Here is a 20,110-nt window from a genome sequence, read left to right on the forward strand (position 1 = left end):
ACACCCGCTGCCTTCCTGAGACACATCTTCCCGTCGAGGGTGTCCCGGGCACATCCTTCCCTCTCAAAGCCTCCCCGTGGGGTCTCCTTCATCCTCAGCCCGTCCATCAGCACATCCTGTGGGGTCCTCACCCTGGACAGGGGTCCCCCAGGCCCTGGAGATGCTTCAGGGAGGACGCAGGTTCCTGCTGCTCCACTGAGCTCAGATCTGCACAGACACACGTGTAGCATCACTTACAGCTCAGTGGAGGGCAGCGTGGCAGTGAGCACAGAGCAGACTCAGAGGGAAATGAGGGAAGGACACGTGACTCCCCTCCCGGCCCTGGAGTGTGGGTTTATTCCTACCACAGCCCCTTCAGGGACTTCTCTCTTTTTGTTGCAACAGCGTCCACCCCACCTTCCTGGGAACAAGCCCTGAGTCATTCCTGCCTCCTCGGTGCCCCTTGATCCTTGGTCAGAGTTCCCCGCCGCCCCCCGCCCCGTCCTGTGGTCCTGCCTGGAAGCTTCAGGGGACATGGATTTGGGTTAGGGCTCTTTTGTTGAAGGAAAACAGACCTTGTTTAAATCTGTGCCCACTGCTCCTGTAGCCTTGAGGGCAGCGCCCTTTCTCTGAGCCTGCGCTTCCTCCTCTGCGTGTTGTCACGAGCCCTCCTCCTCAGAGTGGCCGTGGGCTCCGTGGTGCCGGGTTCCCTGCAGGACCATCCTTGGGAATCTCCAGGCCAGGTGACGACAGGCATGGGTGGACGTGGGAGCATCGGGGGTTCAGACTCCAGGGTCAAGGGGGTGACTGTGGTGCCCACCCAGGAGCCCTCCCCTGCTCCTGCCACTGAGAAATGCTACTTAGAATATTTGGGAAACCTGGGCCACGGGCACATGCTGAAAAAGAGAAACTTCCCCAAATGGAAAAGGAACCAGAGCAAAGAGCAGAGACCTAGGTTGAGGCGCCCCCGGTGGCCCGGGGTCATCAAGGGGTCATGGGGAGAGGTTTCCAGTCGTGTGGACACAGAGAGGGACCCAGGTCTTCCCAGGCAGGGAGGGGTCAGGGCTGCAGGTGAAGGTGGGACACTGCAGCCCTCCTTCCCTGTGTTCCTGGACGGGCACTGGGATTGCTCTGCTCACGGCCCCAAGTCCATGGTCAGCACTGAGCAGCCTCCCCTGCGCGGCAGGAAACAGACTCAGTGCAGGGCTGTCGGCTATGGGCGTCCACCCTCCACCCACCGTGAGAGTGTGAGGCTCCCAGTGGACCATCCCTGCGGGCACAGCTCTGAGCAGATGCTGAGTCTGAGACCGTGGTCCCCATGGGGCAGGAGCCGCTGCAGCCGTGTCCCCTGGTCAGCCTGACTCCCAGGACCGCCCTGGAGAAACCTTCTGTGAGGAGAGGCTTTACCAGGAGTGGACATCAGACTGACCCCAATAATTGTGAGAGTGTTACGGACAGCAGTCTGGTGACGAATGGGGGTGTCCTAGGCACGGAAGTAGAATGAACAGGACAATATCAGAGTCACTGTAAATTAAGCAAGTTTAAATATCTGAACAATAAAGGGAGGCCACATATGGATTATTTTACAGAAGAACAGGTGGTTGTTGAAAAGCCGTAGAAATTTTAGATGTGAGAAATCCATTAGAATCAACACATTCAAAAAAGTCATTGCATCGAGGACAAGAGAGCTGAAGGGCCAGTGGTGAAGTTGGCATACAGTAGTGAGGACATGGTGCAGAATGCAGCATAGAGAGAGCAGAAATGGAAAGCCTAGGTAATTGGGGACTAGAATGAGGAGGGCCAACGTCACATCTATTGTAAGTGTCGGAAGGAAAGCAGCGCATGACGTGTGGGAGCCGCTCAAGGAAGAAGCATTGAACATTTTTTAGAGATGAGGACAGACCAACAAAGTGCTAGGACACGTATATTTAAAAGCGATATGTGTATCTTGACCCTTCGTGGGAAATGAAGAAAATGATGGGTAAATTAAAAAAAAAAAAAAACCACCATAGGGCTTCCTAGGTGGCGCATTGGTTAAGAATCTGCCTGCCAATTCAGGGGACACGGGTTTGATCCCTGCTCCAGGAGGATCCCACATGCCGCAGAGCAACTAAGCCCGTGTGCCACAACTATTGAGCCTGTGCTTTAGAGCCCGTGAGCCACAACGACTGAGCCCATGTGCTGCAACTACTGAAGCCCACGTGCCTAGAGCCCGTGCTCCGCAACAAGAGAAGCCACGGCAATGAGGAGCTCGCGCATGACAATGAAGATTAACCCCTCTCACCGCAACAAAATGAAAGCACGCGCACAGCAAAAAAAAAAAAAAAAAAAAAAAAACAAACAAAAAAACACCCAACACAGCCAATAAAATAAATAAATAAATTTATTAAAAAAACCAAAAAACCACCATATCTTGCACTGAATTATCCAGTTTGAAATGGTAAAGTCTATTTATGAAATTTCAACAAAAAAAAATCAAGGAATTCTTACCTGGGGTGCTACACATGTCCCAAAATTACTTCCGGTAGCAAATGCAAATCACCATCAAGAGAATGACAAGCTCAGGGGACAAGATGACCTCCTACGAAAAGGTGATGCCAAAAGATACTGGAGAAGTACCTTCAGGGAATTAATTAGGACAAATTTTATTCCGAGGCAAGTTATTTTTTTTTCACATTTCATTTGCTTTATTTTTAAACTATGATACAATATTTCCTGTTCTGTTTTTATTTTCCTGTTATGTAAGTTTTATGAGTCAGTATTAACCTTTTTTCAATCACTTTGTCTAACAAAATTATCTGGGAATGGTCTGGTCACTTATTTTCTTTCTTTCTTTCCTTCTTTCCTTCTTTTTGTCATTTTAATACCTCTTCAGCATCCTTACTGCATATTACCTAAAAAACTTATTTTCACACAACTGTGGTAAGCCCTAGTTTGTTCCTATTGCTGCTCCAGCCTACGTGGGCTCCTCCTAGACAGTGAGGAAACAACACTTTTACTTAAAATGTAATGAGATTGGGGAACCAACAGTGGGAGGGAGCTTCTGAAAAATACGTTATGATTTATTCAAACAGAGTGGCAAATTATTTTTAAGGGAAAAAGTGAAAGAGTCATCAGAGGGACAATCCCTAAATGCCGGGATTCTGGGCACCACATCTGCGCTGTGGGAGCTGTGTCCCAGCCCTAAAGCCACCACGTCGGGCTGCGTCTTCATGAGAGTAAAGCTAGTGTTGCAGAAGGGGGACCCCTTCCAGGCCCGCGAGGGGGCTCTTGTCTAACCCTGGGACATGAATTGTGTGAGGAGACACACGTGCTGACAAAGCAGACGTCTTTATTGGGAAGGGGCGCCCGGGCGGAGAGCAGCAGGTGAGGGGAGCCAGGAGGACCGCTGTGCCCGGGGCTCCCCGTCTCAGGGTTTATGGGGATGGGGTGGTTTCCGAGGTGTCTCTGGCCAGTCGTCTTCCTGGGCCCGTATGTGGTGAGTCAGGGTCCTTGCTGGTGGGAGCGCCTCTCTCAGCCAAGCCGGATCCCAGCGGGAGGGCTTCTGGGAGGTTAGGGCAGGAAATGTCTTCCCCTCCCTCCTCCTTCCGGCCCTTCCCGGATCCTCGGAGTTGGTTGTTGGTGGCAGCACCCTGTTCTTTATCGGGACCTCCTGTTGTGAGACAAGTCAGGTGAGCGGTCATCAGGGTGCCCGGGAAGGCGTCATCAGGGTGCCCGGGAAGGCGTGAGGTTTCTGTCGGAGATTCTTTGACAGTAAGGAGGCTTCGGGGGGTGCATCCCTTCCCCGTCACCTGTACTCTCCTCTCCTAGGAGCTGAGTCACACGCTTTATTTGAAATAACATGTTTTCAAGTAGCTTGATAAAGAGAATGAGGGTGAATGAAGGCATTTCCAGAGATGCAAGTTCTTAGATATTTAGTGTTTTCACAAGTAAAGGAATCCGAAGTGATGTAATGGAGACAGTGAGATGCAAAGTGAGAATAAAAACGGCAAAAAACAAATGACCTTTATAAAATTATACAAACGCAGAGCTTCCCTGGTAGTGCAGTGGTTAAGAATCCCCCCGGCAATGCAGGGGACCTGGGTTTGATTCCTGGTCCGGGAAGACTCCATGTGCCCCGGTGCAACTCAGCCTGTATGCCACAGCTACTGAGCCTGTGATGTAGAGCCTGCAGTCCACCACTGTTGAACCCATGTGCCACAACCACTAAAGCCCGTGCATGTAGAGCCCATGCTCGGCAGTAAGAGAAGCAAAAGCAATGAGAAGCGCACACACAGCAATGAGGAGTAGCCCCGGGTGTCCACAATGAGAGAGAGCCCGTGCGCAGCTACACAGACCCAACACAGCCCGTGCATGCGTACATACATATATGGATTAAAAAAGAAAGAAAATTATACAAATACAGAGATGCACACAGAAACATGCCCACACCTGCATGCACAGGTGTACATATAGACACACAGATGTGCACATGTGCACACATGTAGATGAGTCCTCAGTTCAGGAAAAGTATAATTAGAACATTGTCTTCTCTACAGGAGGAGAATGCATCCTCATTCAGAAATAAAAATGTAAAACATATATTACACATGGAGTAAGTGCCTAAAAGTAGACATGGAATCACTCCCAACGTGCTTGGTGTAGTTCAATGAAAGAAAAAAACTTTCAGCTTTATTGAAGTATAATTGACAAAAATTGTATATACTTAAGATGGACGAGGGTGAGTCAACATTTATCTGCACTCTGACTGTAGAATTTACAGAAGTTTTAATAAAACCGGAGTGTGGATAATGTTTGACTCACCCTTGTATTTACAACTTGATGTTGTGGTGTATGTTTTCATTGTGAAATAATCACCACCATCAAGCTAATTAATAGATCCATGACCTCGTATAATGAACATTTGTGTGTGTGTGTGTGTAAGCATGTGGTGAGGACACTTAAGGTCTACCCTCTAAGCAGAATTCGAGTCTGCAGTAGAGTACTGTGAACTCTGGTCACATCACTGCCCATCAGGTCTGCAGACCTTCCTCGTCCGCGTAACGGAAACTTTGTTCCCCGTGACCAACATCTCCCCGTTTCCTCCCCTTTCCCAGCCTCTGGCAGCTAGTTCTCCTGTGTTTCTGTGAGTCTGAGTATTTTAGATTCCAGGGGTAAGTGAGCGCAGGCTGGATTTGTCTGTGTGTGGCTTTTTTTACTTGGCATAACGTCCTCCGGGTTCATCCCGGTTGTCATAAAAGGAAGGATTCCTTGCTTTTTAAACGCTGAATAATATTCCTCTGTGTGTGCATGTGTGTGTGTGTGTGTGTGTGTGTGTGTGTCTCAGTCTCACATTTTCTTTCTCTCTTCATCTATCGGCAGACATGGAGCTGGTTCCCGTATCCTGGCTACTGGGAATGAAGGGGCAGTGAACACAGGGGAGCAGACATCTCCCTGAGGTCCTGGTTTCCTGTGCTGTGGATGGAGGCCCAGGTGTGGACTTGCCGGATCAGAAGGTAGGTGGCTGTATTTTGAATTGTTTGAGGAAACTGCATAGCGTTTTGCACAGGGGCTGCCTCAATTTGCATTCCCAGCAACAGGGGACAAGGTTGTATTTTCTCCGCATTTTTGCCAACACTTGATATCTTTTTTCTTTTTCTTAACAGCCAGTCTAACAAGTGTGAGGTGATATCTCGTTGTGGTTTTGATTTGCTTTTCCCTGAGGATGAGGGATGTTGAGCACTTTTCCATGTGCTGTTTGGCCATTTGGACGACTTCTTTTGTGAAATGCCTGTTCAGGTCTTTTGCACATTTTTTTTTTCTTTTGCACATTTTAAAAATTGGGTTTTTATTACTCTGCATTGAGTTGTGTGAGTTATCCTTATGTATTTTGACAAGGAGCTCCTTATCAGATAGATGGTTTGCAAATATCTGCTCGCATTCTGTACGGTGCCTTTTCACAGTGCTGACTGTTTCCTTTGCTGTGTAGAGGCTGTTAGTTTGATGCACTCCTACTCGTCTATTTTTGTCTTTGTTGCCTGTGCTTTTGCTGTTCAATCCAAAAACACATTGTCTACATTTATGTCGAGACGCTTTCCCCCTATGTTTTCTTCTTGTAGTTTTATGGTTTCAGGCCTTATGTTTAAGTCTTTAATTCATTTTGAGTTGATTTCATACCTGCTGTGAGCTGAGGGTCTGGTTTCATTCTTCTGCGTGTTTTCTTCTCGTTTCCCAGCACCGTTTATGGAAGAGACTGTCCTTTCCCATTGTGTGTTCTTGGCAGCCTTGTGGGAGATCAGTTCATGGAGCTTCCTTAAGACAATTATTTTGAATAATTAGGCAACTCATAGATCTTAATTTCTTGACGGTTTATCCTTTGCCTCTGGCAGTGTCACATTCCCTGATTCTTTGCGTGTCATGTGGCTTTGCTTTGGTGTCTGTGTGTTGGGAGAAGCAGCAGTCTCTTCCCCTCCTCATGGTGGGATTTTGCAGATCAGCCCAGTTCGAGGTTCTGGAGCCTCTCAGACGTGTTCTGTGGACATGCGAGCTCCACATCCTCCTCCTGGGGAGAGGATTCCGAGTTGTGTGCCTCCGCCCAGTCCTGCAGAGCTGGACGCCCCTTCCCTGGTGGAGGGCAGGGGATGTGGGGGCTGGGGAGGAGCTCCATGTTCCTCCCCCTGAGGCCAAAGTGTCAGGATTGGTATTGGTTTTTTTTTTTAAACAGAGACAGAAACTTCCTGGGAAAGGAAATGTGATTTATCCACATTCAACATCCACATCCAGTAATACTCTTACTGGAACCAGGTGGTTCAGACACCCAGTCCAGTGCTTTTTACTGAATTTGTCACCTTGAAGTCTCTCGTGCTGTGATGTGCAGAGCCATGGGAGCTGATGGTGTAGGAGGGAGGTTCCTTTCACCCGCACAGTGTGAGGACTCCCTCACTGAAGGGTGTTTAGGCTCCTCTGCTGGACCATCTGGGAGCATAGTCCCTCCTGGACTCACCTGGCTTTTTCTGAGGGCAGACACTCATTTGGGGGAAATAATGTCTCTGTTCAACAAGGAGTCTAGGGTGTGTCTCATTTTGAATATGGTCTTAGTCCAAGGACAGACTCTGCCATGTCTCGTATGCGCTGATGGCCAAATGGCCACAGAAATATTGGCTGTAATTTGGAATAAGGGTGCCTTTAAAGGTCCAATGCATTGCCTGCACAAGACTTCTTTCTTGAGCTACAAGGTGGTCCTTGTCCCCACCTACCTCCTCCGTATTTTCCACCTAAATTCAGTCTTTTGCCATGAAATATGATGTTGTCTGTAGTCTTTTGTAGATGTCCTTTATCCAGTTGAGGAAGTTCCCTTTAATACTAGAGTGTCAAGTGTTTTGTTTCGTTGTATCTTTCATTATGTTGGAGGTTGGAGTTTGCAAGTCCTTTTTCTGTATATGTTGATATGATCATGTGGTTTTTCTTTTTTAGACAAACATGGGGTTGTTTGATTTTTGAACATCAAACCAACCTTGCATTCTTGGTATAAGCCCTGCTTGGAGATAGAATGGAATTTTAAAAATACATGGTTCAATTTGCTTTGCTTCTATTTCGTTGAAGTTGTTTGTGTTTATGTTCAAGAGGGAAACTGGCCTGTAATGTTTTGTTCTATGTTATTTTTGTTTTGTTTACTTTTACTATGAGAGTTTGGCCTCATAAATTGAAACAATGTTTTATCCTCCTGTAGTTTCTCTAAGAGACTGTAGAACTGGTGCTATTGTTTTGAAATGTTTTCTAGAATTTGCAAGTAAAACCATTTAGGCCTGGAGATTTCTTTGGGAAAAGTTTTCATATGAATTCAATTTCTTGAATGTGAGACTTGTAAACTATTTTTAAAAGTCTGACAGTAACAAGTGTTAGGGTTTTGGACCAAAGGGATTACTCTGCAGTGTTTCTGGTTATATAAATTAAGACAGTGATTTAAGTGGGAAATGTGTCATTATCCATTAGATTTTCAAATATGTTTGTGCTACCCAGCAGTTTTGTCCCATGGGAAACCTAGAAAAACTTGCATATGTAGATAATAAATTATTACGAGGATGTGTATAGTAGCAATGTTTATAATAGCAACAAGTGGAAAATATACTGGAGGGGTTTCCTTTGAAACGAAATTGGTTACAGTAAATTTTGGTGTATTCATAAGATACCACACAGCAGTCAAAATCAACAAACTGCAGTTCTTCAAGCTTCCAGTTAGAGTAGGTTCTGGGATCTAATGCACAGTGTTGTGAGTATAATGGACAACAGTGTGGTCTACTTGACAGTGGTTGAGAAGGTAAATCTTAAGTGTTCTCATTAGAACCAAAGTAGAGGTAAACTAAGGAAGCGTCCGAGGTCATGCTTTGCATGTAAATATCCAGTGTTTCCAGCACCATTTAGTGAAGAGACTGTCCTTTCTCCATTGTGTAGTCTTGGATCCCTTGTCAGATATTAGTTGTCTGTACACGTGTGCGTTTATGTCTAGGATTTTGATTCTGTTCCATTGGTTTATATGCCTGTTTGTTTTTGTATTACCATACTGTTTTAATTACTATATCTATGTAGTATATTTTGAAATCAGAGCGTGTGATGCCTGCAGCTTGTTCTTTTTCAAAATATTTTGAGGATTTGCGGGTGCTTATAGTTCTTTTTTTCCCTTTCTCTCATCTCTTACCATTTCAATTATAGTTTTTTTTTTAAAAAGTGAAGTGTAGTTGATTTACAGTATTGTTAGTTTCATGTGTATAGTGTAGTGATTCGTGTGTGGGTGAGTTTTGCATACTGCATTCTTTTATAGGTCCTCACAAGATATTGGTTATAATTCCCTGTGCTATACAGTAAATCCTTGTTGCTTATCTCTTTTGTGTATGGTAGTTTGCCTCTGTTAATTCTGTTCTCCTAATTTGACTCTCACCCCCATCACTCCCCTTTGGTAACAATATGTTTATTTTCTAAGTTTCTATTTTTGTGTATTGATTCATTTATATAATTGTTTATATTCCACATATAAGTGATATCATATGGTATTTTTCTTTTTCTGTCTGACTGTTTCACTAAACATAATAATCTCTAGTTCCATCCATGGTGCTGCAAATGGCAATTTTCATATTTTTTATGGCTGAGTCATATTCTGTTGTGTTTATATACCTCTTCTTCTCCTCCTCCTGCCCCTCCCCCTCCCCTCCTCCTTACCCTCCTCCTTTCCCTTCCTCTCCCCCTCCCCATTCCCCTCACCCTCCCTCTCCCTTTTTCGTTCCTGGCATGCTGCATGGCTTGTGAGATCTTAGTTCTTTAACCAGGTATTGAACTTGGGCACGTGGAGGTGAAAGCCCAGGGACCTAACCAAGAGACCTCCCGGGAATTCCCCTGTGCACCACAGCTTCTTAATCCCTCATCTGTTGATGGGCACCTGGGTTGCTTCCGTGTCTTGGCTGTTGTTAATAGTGCTGCTGTGAACAATGAAGTGCGTGTACCTCTTGAATTAGAGTTTTCTTTTTTTCAGGATACATACAGCTAGGAGTGGGTTGCTGGATCATAAGGTAGCTGTATATTTAGTTTTTTGCGGATCCTGTATACTGTTCTCCATAGTGGCTGCACCAAAGTGCATTGCCACCCACAGTGTCGGAGGGTTCCCTTTTCTCCACACCCTCTCCAGTGTTTATTATTTGTACTTTTTGATGATAGTCATTCTGACGGAGGTCATACCTCATTGTGGTTTTGATTGGCATTTCTCTAATCATTGACAATGTTTGCCACCTTTTCATGTGCCTGTTGGCCATCTGCATAGTTTTTGGAAAATGTCTATTCAGTTCTTCTGTCCTTTTTTTTGATTGGGTTGTTTGTTTCTCTGATGTTGAGTTGTATGAGAGTTTGTATACTTTGGTCGTATCATTTGCAACCATTTGCTCTCGTTCTGTGTGCTGTCTTTTCACTTTGTTGGTCGTTTTCTTTGCTGTGTGAAAGCTTGTGAGTGTGATCAGGTCCCATTTGTTAGTTTCTGCTTTTATTTCTTTTGCCTTCGGAGACGGATCTGAGAGAATATTGGTACAGTTTATGTCAAAGAGTGTGTCACCTATGATCTCTGCTAGGAATTTTAAGGAATTTTCATGTGTTACTTTTAGGTCTTTAATCCATTTTGAGTTCATTTTTATATATGATGTGAGGGATTGTTCTCATTTCATTGATTTCTGTGTAGCTGTGCAGTGAGTCCCGCCACCTCCTTGACCTGAAAATGAGAGGCTACCTTCACACTGCCCTTCACCTTCTGGAGCTGATTCCAAGGGACCATTGAATCTAAGGGCTCCTAGAAATCAGCACCACGGACAGAGGCGAGGGGGCACCTGCTCTCTTCTCCCTCCCTCAGCTGGGATCTTCCCTTCATGCATTTCTTCTCACTCTGACCACCCAATAGGTACCAGTGACCTCAGTTATACGTGAGACATGAAGCCATATCTCTTTATCCCCACCGCCCACCCCCAGGTCCTGTGGGAAGCAACCCTTCTGTAAAGGTTTAGTGGGGAATGGTTAACAGCAGATCAGCCCAGGACAAGGGAAACTGTGTCTCCTCTAGGCTGAGAGGACTCTGTTACTCAGCAGACATGGAGTTCATGCATGTGGGTGAGGGTCTGCAGGCCCCAAATGCAGCCTGGAACAGGACAGAAGGAGGATGTGAGGGTGTGTCTGGGTCTTCATGTTGTTTTTAGCTCCTGTCTTCCCTTGAATTTCAGTACTTTCCACTCTTCAGTCTGCTTTCTGCACACACCTAGCACTACCTGGATCCTGGGGTGGGGTGAATGGAGTCGAGGGAGAGGGGCTTCCTCTGTGTTATCCATCCCTCCGTGGGGTGGTGTCACCTGTGGCTGACGTCCCTGTGTCTCCCTTTTTACCATCCAGCCCAGAGCTCTCCTCGGACAGGCTGTGAGCTGTGGGTCTGGCTCCTGAATGGATATAAGGGGGGGGGTGCTCCTCACCTGAGAGCAGATGGTCTAGGGGTCGCTGGGGTGTGACATCTGGTAGGGGGAGGTGCTGTGTGAGCTGTAGCACCTGTGGGCCCCACTGTGGGCTGAGGTCACAGGACTCAAGGTGAAGTTTGCCTGAAAGGGTGCAGTGTGTCCAGCAGAGGAAGGTGCTGGGGAGGAGCCAGTGACCCCTCCTTGGGGCACTGAGGCCCTGGCTGGGCTGAGAGCGAGGGATTCCTGTACATTCCTGGGGGAGAGGAAAGTCGTGATGTATAGAGAGCCACCCTCCCCCACATCCTTGACCCTGAGCTGAGGGACCACCATCCTCTCTTCAGGGACCCTCCCTGTGAGCTCCTCTCAGCACGTCTGTGTGGGTCTCTTTTTTTGTTTGTTTGCTTGTATTTTGTTTTTAATGTTTTGGCACTGGTGTGGGGCATGCTGGATCTTAGTTGCCCGACCAGGTTTGAACCTGGGCCCCCTGCATTGGAAACTCTGTCTTAACCACTGGACCCCAGAGAAGTCCCATGTGTGGGTCTCTTTAATCTTCATGCCCCCTCTCCCTTCTTCTCATGCCCTTTCCCTATAGGCCATGCCCCTTCTCTGCCTCTGCTCCCTCTCCCTGGACCCATCACACAAGGGTGACCCTGGGCCCAGCTCCCTGAGCAGACAGTCAGGACATCGGCCAGGACAGGGGCTCCTCACCTGTGATCAGGATGTGCAGGGGGGCGCTGGGGGCCGACCCCGCATAGGAGAGGTTGTGTCCACTGTAGCCTCTGTACCCGCCCCGTGGGTGTGGCTCACATGGCCCAGGGGGAAGTCAGGACTGTGCTGCCCCTCAAGACGGAGGGGAGGTGTGACCTTCTCATCCTTGGTCAGAGAGAATGTGGCAAAGCCAGTCTGTGAGTAACACCGGAGGGCCAGTCTATCTCCAAGGAGCACCAGTGAGCTTAGTAGGGCTGAGAGGGAGGCTCCCTGTACACGCCTGCAGAGCAGGGACAGTGGCCCCGAGGGGGACACACACCCCACAGTGCTCCCTGGGGCTGCAGTCAGAGTCCTCCCTGGTCCCTCCCAAGCCTCCTGCCAGTGGTTCTGCCCCAGGATGTCCTGTCACTGACCACTCATAACCCTGGGGCTCACTGGGCACAAGGCTTAGGTCAGGGGTCCAGAAAATAGATGGGGCTGGGGGCCCTCACCTGTGACCTGGAGATGCAGAGGGTGCCTGGGGTGTGACCACACATGGGGAGGGAGCTGGGAGGATCATAGCATCTGCCGGTCCCCCCATGGGAGGTGCTCACGGGTCCCACAGGGCGCAGGGCCTGTCCCCTCCCATAGGTCCTCCATGCCCTCGATGTGCTGTGTGGGGCGGGTCAGCGCCTCCCTCTTTCAGCAGCTACAAAGTGCCCACTGCACACTGTGAGCTACATGCCAGGGACACGCTCCCTCCTGAGGCCCCACAGGGCTTGGTTGGGCCCAGAGGGAGGGGGCTCTGTGCCCTCCTGAGGGCGGGGGAGGGGCTGTGTTAAAGGGGGCCCTTAACCTACTCAGCCCAGGTGTGGGCTGTGAGGGGAGAGGCCCCCCTGAGCCCACACTCTGCTCCCTCTGCCTGGGAGGAGGGGCCCACAGTGGGAGGGGACCCGGGTCCTCCCTCTTACCTGTCACCGCCAGGGGCAGGGGTCCCTCCTCTCTGACCAGCGTTCCTGCTGTGAGGAGCACACTGATACCGCCCTGCAGTGCAGAACTCGAGGATCCGAGGGGACACTGGCCTTGTTCCTGGAGACTTAGCCTCCCAGAGTCCAGAGGGCCTCTCTCTGTACAGACAGTAGCCATCACCCAGCAGAGACCTTGACATCAGGTGGTCACTGGGCTCCTCTTGGTGACCATGGGGCCTGGGTCAGGCCAGGTGGAGGGTTTGGTGAGGAGTCCTGGGAATACACAGGCTTGAAGTGTCAGGGATGCCCTTCTCCCCTTAATTTTCCCAGCTGTCACCCCCAGGTCCCTCCCAGGTGGGTCACCATCATCTCGGACCCACTGTGCTTCCCCCAGATGACCAGGTGGTTATTGGGTTGAGGCAGGAAGTTTGGGGGTGGGGGAGCCTCACCTGCCTGGACCTAGTCCCATGGGCTCCGGCTCAGCCCTGGGAGAGCGTTCCCTGTGAGCGCCCATCCCCCACCTCCCATCACAGATGCTCCAGGCCTGGTCTGGGCCCTGAGTGCTGGGGTCAGGTCTGGGGCTGAGCACATCCCCCCTCCCATGAAGTTCTGCCCCCATGGAGCCTCCTGTGTCCTGGGGTTTCTCAGTGTTCACACTTGGGAGGGGAGGGGCCCCATCCCCCCCCCACTTCCCCAAAGCTCACCAGGGCAGAGAAGGGCAGTGAGGGTAGGGGTCGTGGCTCTGCCGTCCACGGTCCCAGCCATGCAGATGCCTTACAAAGTGCACAGAGCCAGCTGGACAGACAGAAATGAGAGGGGTGACAGGGCCCAAGCTATGTTCCCCGTTACCAGGTCCTTCATAGCAGCCTCACAGGAAGAGGAACAGCCCACCCAGGGCCTCCCTCTGCTCTCCCTACAGGATGGGGCCCAGGAGGCAGCAGGCTGAGGACCTTCCAGACCACATCTGAGTCTCACCAGACCCCGCACACTCTCCCTGCACCTCGTCCCAAACCCCGAGAGTGACCTGGTCCCTGACAGGACGTTGAGGACGCAGGGCAGGGCCAGCAGCAGCCCACGTGTGGTCCCAGTGTTTCCCTGCAAAAAGCTTAGTGTTTCCCTTTGGTCCAGGGCTTGGCGAGGGCTCCAGGGGGGTTCACAAGCTGCCTGGTGGCTGCAGAGAGAGGCTTCAGGCAGAAGCCCTGACGCCAGAGGGGCTCCTCAAAGGCTGCTGGGCTCCAGAGGCTCCTGGTGGTGCGTGAGGCTGAGCCTTTGGAAGAGACACTCGCCTCACCCTGCCTAGGGGCCGGGCAGCCTGCGGAGGTCGGTCAGGTGATGAGTTTCCTGATGAGTTTCACCTGCTCCTCCAGGAAGTCCCAGAGGCGGAGTCTGCGCGAGGAGAACCCAGGGCCTGCGGGTCCACCAGGGCCTGTTCAGGTTCTTCTCCGCGAGCATGGCGGCCTCCACAGTGTCCGGCGATTGACCCACTCTTCCTGCTGCTTTTGCGTTTTCCAGAGAGCTTGGGCCCTCCGGCTTTTCCTCGGCCACTTCTCAGAAACAGGATCTCACGCCCTCCAGAGATGCAGCCATCGGGGTCGAAAGAGAAGCCCAGAGAGAGGTATGTGTGCGAGGCCTGCAAGTGCACGTTGACCAGGCGGCTGACTGCGACCTCCCACTGGTGGAATAATTGTGCGGAATCTGGGAGCTCCTGGTGGGTGGGCAATAAGGAGCTAAGCTCAGAAAATGGGGTTGGCTGGTCCTGGAGCCCGAGGACAGGTGAGTGGTTGGTTCCAAGGTTGCGACTGGAGAAGAGGTGGAGGTGGTCGGAGGCTGGGGGAAGGGGCGTCCCTGGGTCTCTTCCATCCAAACACGGTGGAAGCAAGAGACACATTCGCGACACTGCCCAGCACTGCTTTGGTTCCAGTTGTGACTCTGGTATTCATAGAAACTGTGTGAGGTTGGGGGGAGTCCCTTCCCTTTCCTGAGACTCTGAAACTGCAAATTTCCTCCCTCCTTCCCTTGCTCCCTTCCTTCCACCAGGCAGGCCATCGGCCCCTGTCTACAGAGCAGTTACTATATGCAGACACGAGATTCTTGGTGAAGGTGGCCGACTCCATCCCTGGACCCAGGGAGCCCTGATGATGACGGCAGACGGCACACGTGTTTAGACAGGAAATAATCTGGCTCTAGTTTGGTCAGTTGTGGAGAAGCAGGAAAACAGAAGAGAGGCAGGCACACAGGGTGGGCGTGTGGGGACCTTCCGGGAAGGAGAGGCCCGGGCTGGTGGAGGCTAGCACAGGAGTGGTGAGGGGCCGGCACCCCCGGGCGGGGAGGGGGAGCTGCTCTGAGACCTGGAGTCCTCAGGGGATGCTGGGCCCGGGTCACACAGGCTCCAGGGCGCCCGGCACGTGTGCCTGGGTTTTATGCTGAGGGCCACAGGGTGACGTTCAGGAGAGGCAGGTGTGAGCACACAGCTGTACTGAGATGGGCACCTCTGTGTGGGGACTGGGCTGGAGGAGGACCGTGATGGTGAGAAACAGTGACCCAGCTCCCACGTCAGGGCCACCCCAGGTGACGTGTGGATCCGTGTCCACGTGGTCTCTGAGGTTTTCTCACGTAACCCTTTCATGACTCCTACAGCAGAATACATGCACAGGTGAGTGGGGTGAGTCAGGAAGACTTCTTTGTCATTATCGTGGGCTAGGACGTTTGGGAAGGAGTCTGTGGTTTTAATAATTGGCTCAAAGATTACCCCTTGAGAAGCCACACGTGTGGTGAGAACTCGGGGGTGTGTGTCTGGGAGGGCTGGTTCATGGGATGAGCGGGGTTGGAGGAAGGAGTTGGCTGTGCTGGTCCTGAGAGCTCAGCTTACTCTGCTCGTCAGCCTCAGGGAGCGGCAGCTGCAGATCCTGGGGGTCTACTTGAAGGCAGGTGGAGACCCTGGGCGGAGGTTTTGGGGGAGGGTCCTGCGGTGGATCCGGTGGGGCCGAGAGCATCTAAGTCCTCAGCGGGGAGTGAGGCCCTGGGGGGGAAGAGCCAGGAGGGAGGTGCTGGGGCCGCACCCACCAGGCTTCCTGAGGCTACCACTGAGCTGGGCGGCGGTGCTGGACCAGGCTCAGGGATTCGAGGGGCTCGGGGTCAGGGCTGGTGGAAGCGGGTGAGGAACTGAGGGCTCCTCCCCTGGCTGCCTTGCTCGTGTAGAGGAGCCCGTGGGGCTGTCACAGGACGGGTGACCCCAGGGGAGAGGGAGGCTCGGGGAGGTGTTTATGATCCTGTCAGCCCGACCCACAGAGGAACCGCCGCCTCCCTCCTGCCCTGAGAATGTGGTTTTGTTCCTCCCAAACCCTTCCTTCTCTGACTTCCTTGTTTCTACCAGCGGCTGCACCTTCTCTTATCCTCTCCATCTGGACCTCTGCGTGGTTCCTGCCTCCTCCCCCCTCTTGTTCCCCAGCCAGTAACTCTTCATGTGATGCTGTGGACGCTGTCTCCATGCTTTGGGCAAAACAGCATTTGCAGACAGTGAACAGTGTGTGTGTTTATCCACGTTCCAGTGACGGACGTTTGGGTTGTGGTCACGTTGTGTCTACTGTGAATAGTTCTGTGAACACGCTGGCATGAAATTTTCTTGCATCCTTTTTGAAATTATTTTTCCTTGTTTTCCTTGTTGAAGAGCACTTAACATGAGATCAACACTCCTTACTCATCTCTGTGCAGAGTATGGTATTATAAATTACAGACACACAGTGGGTCAGCAGAGCTCCAGAATGTATTAAGCTTGAATAATTGAAACTCTACGTAGAAGTGGAATTTCTAGGTCGCATGGTAGTTCTGGGTTTGCCTTTTTAAGGACCTTCCAATTGCTTTCCACAGGGCAGAACCATGTCACATTCCCATCAGCACTGTGTGTGGGTTCCGATTTCTCCACATCCTTAACACTGCTTGATTTTGTTTCTCCAATTTGGGCCAACTTAGATGGTATCAAGTGGTATCTCAGTGTGGTTTTGTTTTCATTTTCCTAATGACTGATGAACTGAACATCTTTTCGTGGGCTAGCTGCTTATTTGTATCTCTTCTTTGTATAGAAATGTCTATTCGAGCCTTTGCCAATTTTTAAAAAATATGGTCATTTCTTGTTGAGTTAAAGGTATTCCTTATAGATCAGGAGACTATCCTCTGACTAGATGATGTGCAAATATCTTTTCAAATTTTTTAGGTTGTGTTTTATACTCTTAATAATGTGTTTTGATGCACACAGTTTACATTTTGATGAAATTCTATTCATTTATTTTTTCCTCTTCAGGTCCGTTTAGTGTCACATCAAAGAAACTACTGTCAAGTTCAAAGCTATGATTTGCTTTACGTTTTTCTCTAAGAGATTTATAATTTTACCTCTTCAACTGATCCATTGTGAGCTAGTTTTTGTATATGGTGTGTGTTAAGGGTCCATCGTTGTTCTTCTGCACATGGATATGCACTTTTCCCAACTCCATTTGTTGAGGAGACTGTTCTTTCCCTATTGTATAGTCTTGGCACCCTTGTCAGGCATCAGCTGGTCATATAGATGGGTTTATATGTTGGTGTTCACTTTTATCCAAGCCTCAATACGTCTGTTCTCCTGCCAGCACCACAGTGTTTTGATACCTGGAACTCTGTAGTAAGTGTTGAAACCAGGAAGTGTGTGGTGTCCAACTTTGTTCTTTTTCTCGATTTCTTGGCTATTGTGGGTCTTTCGGAATTACTGTGACTTCAGAGAAATGGCTTTTTTTCTGCAGAAATAGTCTCTGGGATTCTGATAGTGATTGAATTAATCCTGTAGGCTTCCTTGAGAGTATTGTCATCTTTACAACATTAATCTTCCAAGCCATGATCCTGGGATGTCTTCCCATTAATTTAGGTCTTTTCAACATTTCCCTATCAGGTGAAAAAGTACTACAGTGTATAATGATTGTACCTCCTCTGATAAGTGCATTCCTATGTGTATTTTTCTCTCGGCTGCTGTTTTGAGTTGAAGCTGTCACCCTAAACGACATTGACATCCCAGCCACAGTTCCTGAGAACGTGATTTTTTTGGAAACAGGGCCTTTGAAGATGTAATCAGAGTAAGATAAGAGCGTGCTGAAATGGGGAGGGTCCCCATCCAGTAGCCTTTGTGCTCTGCTCTGGTGGAGAGAAGACGCATGTGGAGAGGATGCCAGGTGATGACAGAGGTGCGCGAGTCGACGTCGGCCGTGTGGAGTGGGAGGAGCATTCGGAGTTGCACTGCTGCGCACCAGGAGGTGCCCTGGCCAACAGTCACTAGGAAGAGGCAGGCAGCACTCTCCCCTCGACCCTTCAAAGGGACACCCTCCTTGTGGAGTTCTCGTCCAGAAATGTAAGAGAATACAGGTCTGTTGTTTCAGCCTCCCCAGCTTGTGGAGATGTTACAACAGCCCTGGGACACCCTCACAAGGTGGAAAGGCACCGTGCTTGCAGGATGGGGCTCGGGCATCCGCAGGCTGCGTGCATTTCTGGGTCCTGTCCCCTCTGTAACCCTGAGCCTGCTGCCTGGTCTCTGAACTCCGCTTCCTCCAGTGAACACATGGCTGAGAGTGGTCATGTCTTCCTGAGGCCTGTGAGGGGACCAGGTTTTCCATTGCCTGTGAAACCTCACACAGCTGCGTGTCACCCTGGCACGTGAAGGAGCAAACACTGCTGTGGGGACACCTCTGTGGGGATGTGTGAGACGCAGCAACAGGGTGACCCAGTCCTGGTCCCTGCAGTACCTCCAGGGGCCCTGGTATGGATGGGGTCCCTGGGGGGACACAGGTGCATGGCCAGCCTGAGGATGGAGGCAGAGAGTGGGGAGTGGGCGGGGGAGGCCCCTGCCCGGGCCCCACCGCCTCCAGGGACATTTCTGTTGGGGGCACTGGCAGTGCCCGTGGTCACAGTGCCCCAGCCGTGTCGGGGGCCGCTGTCCTGTTCTGGGGTCTCAGGGTGCCTGGTGCTGCTGGAGCTCCGAGTGTCCATCTTCCCCAGGCCTCCAGGTTCCCGTGCTCAGTGTGGCATTGCGTGGTGTCTGGTGTCAGGCCAAGTGCTGGTTCAGAGGCCCAGGGTCTCACCTGGGCAGCAGCTCCTGGTCTGATTGGACTCAGGTGAGGCTAATTGGGCAGGTGAGGTCCTGTTGTGTGAAACCACCGTGCGAGTGTGCGACGTGTGTGCAGTGACTCATCAATGGCCACTTTGTTGTCAATTGAGTCCCTGGCCTAGGGGGTGGCTTCCCGCCCGGGTTCCTCCCACCTCACTAAATCGTATGGAGACAATGCCAGGCCACAGGGCCACGTGCACCACTTCCCAGTACTGAGGAGTAGACGTGAGTCAGTACCTGAGTGTCGAGAAAGACATGGCCCGGGTTCTAGCAGCCCCTGGGCTTCCCACCTGAGAGCACGGCCCACCTCACCTGGTGTGTAACCACCACGGGGACCACATGGGAGTTTCCCTTCCTCTATTTGTTAGATTAGACAAAATTCTGCCCCCTAAATAAGTCTCCTTTTTATTGAAATATATTTGATTTACAACGTGTTAGTTTCACGTGTAAAGCAAATGATTCAGTTATACATATGCGTAAACATATATATATACACCTTTTCAGGTTCTTTTCCATTATAGGTTATTACAATCTATTGAATATAGTTCCCTATGCTGTACGGTAGGTTCTTGTTGTTTATTTTATATACAGCAGTGTGTATATGTTAATCCCAAACTCTGAGTTTATCCCTCTCCCTTCTTCCACTTTGGTAACCATAGTTTGTTTTCTATGTCCGTGAGTCTGTTTCTGTTTTGAAATAAGTTTATTTGTATCATATTTTAGTTTCCCCATACAAGTGACATCATATGATATTTGTCCTTCTCTGCCTGACTTACTTCACTTACTATGATAATCTCTAGGTCCATCCCTGTTATTGAAAAAGGTATTATTTCCTTTTTTATGGCTGAGTAATATTCCATTGTGTACATACACCACATCTTCTCTATCCATTTGTCTGTCGATGGACATTTAGGTTGTTTCCATGTCTTGGCTACTGTAGATCGTGCTGCCGTGAACATTGGGGTGCATGTGTCTTTCTGAATAAGAGTTTTCTCTGGATATATACCCTGCAGTGGGATTGCAGGATCATATGGTAACTCTATTTTTACATTTTAAAAGAACCTCCATACCATTCTCCATAGAGGCTGCCCCAATAGACGTTCCCACCACCCATGTAGGAGGGTTCCTTTTTCTCCACACACTCTCCAGCATGTATTAATTATAGACCCTTTGATGATGGCCATTGTGACTGGTTTGAGGTGGAACCGTACTGTGGTTTTGATTTGTATTTCCCTACTAATTAGTGATGTTGAGAATCTTTTCCTGTGCCTGTTGGCCATCTGCATGTCTTCTTTGGAGAAATATCTATTTAGCTTTTCCCTCCACTTTTTTGCTTGGTAGGTTTTTGTGGTTTTTGGTTTTGTTTTGTTTCGATACTGAGCTCCATGAGCTGTTTTTCATAT

General features: G+C 49.8%; 1 pseudogene; it reads right to left on the reverse strand.

Annotated features, from left to right (window-relative positions):
* Positions 1-10,964: 10,964 nt before the first annotated feature.
* On the reverse strand, positions 10,965-18,589 carry LOC130838180 (leukocyte immunoglobulin-like receptor subfamily A member 6; annotated as a pseudogene).
* Between the last annotated feature and the right edge of the window lie 1,521 nt (positions 18,590-20,110).

The sequence above is a fragment of the Hippopotamus amphibius genome, chromosome 16 (assembly GCF_030028045.1).
Source record: "Hippopotamus amphibius kiboko isolate mHipAmp2 chromosome 16, mHipAmp2.hap2, whole genome shotgun sequence".
Taxonomy (NCBI): Eukaryota; Metazoa; Chordata; class Mammalia; order Artiodactyla; family Hippopotamidae; genus Hippopotamus; species Hippopotamus amphibius.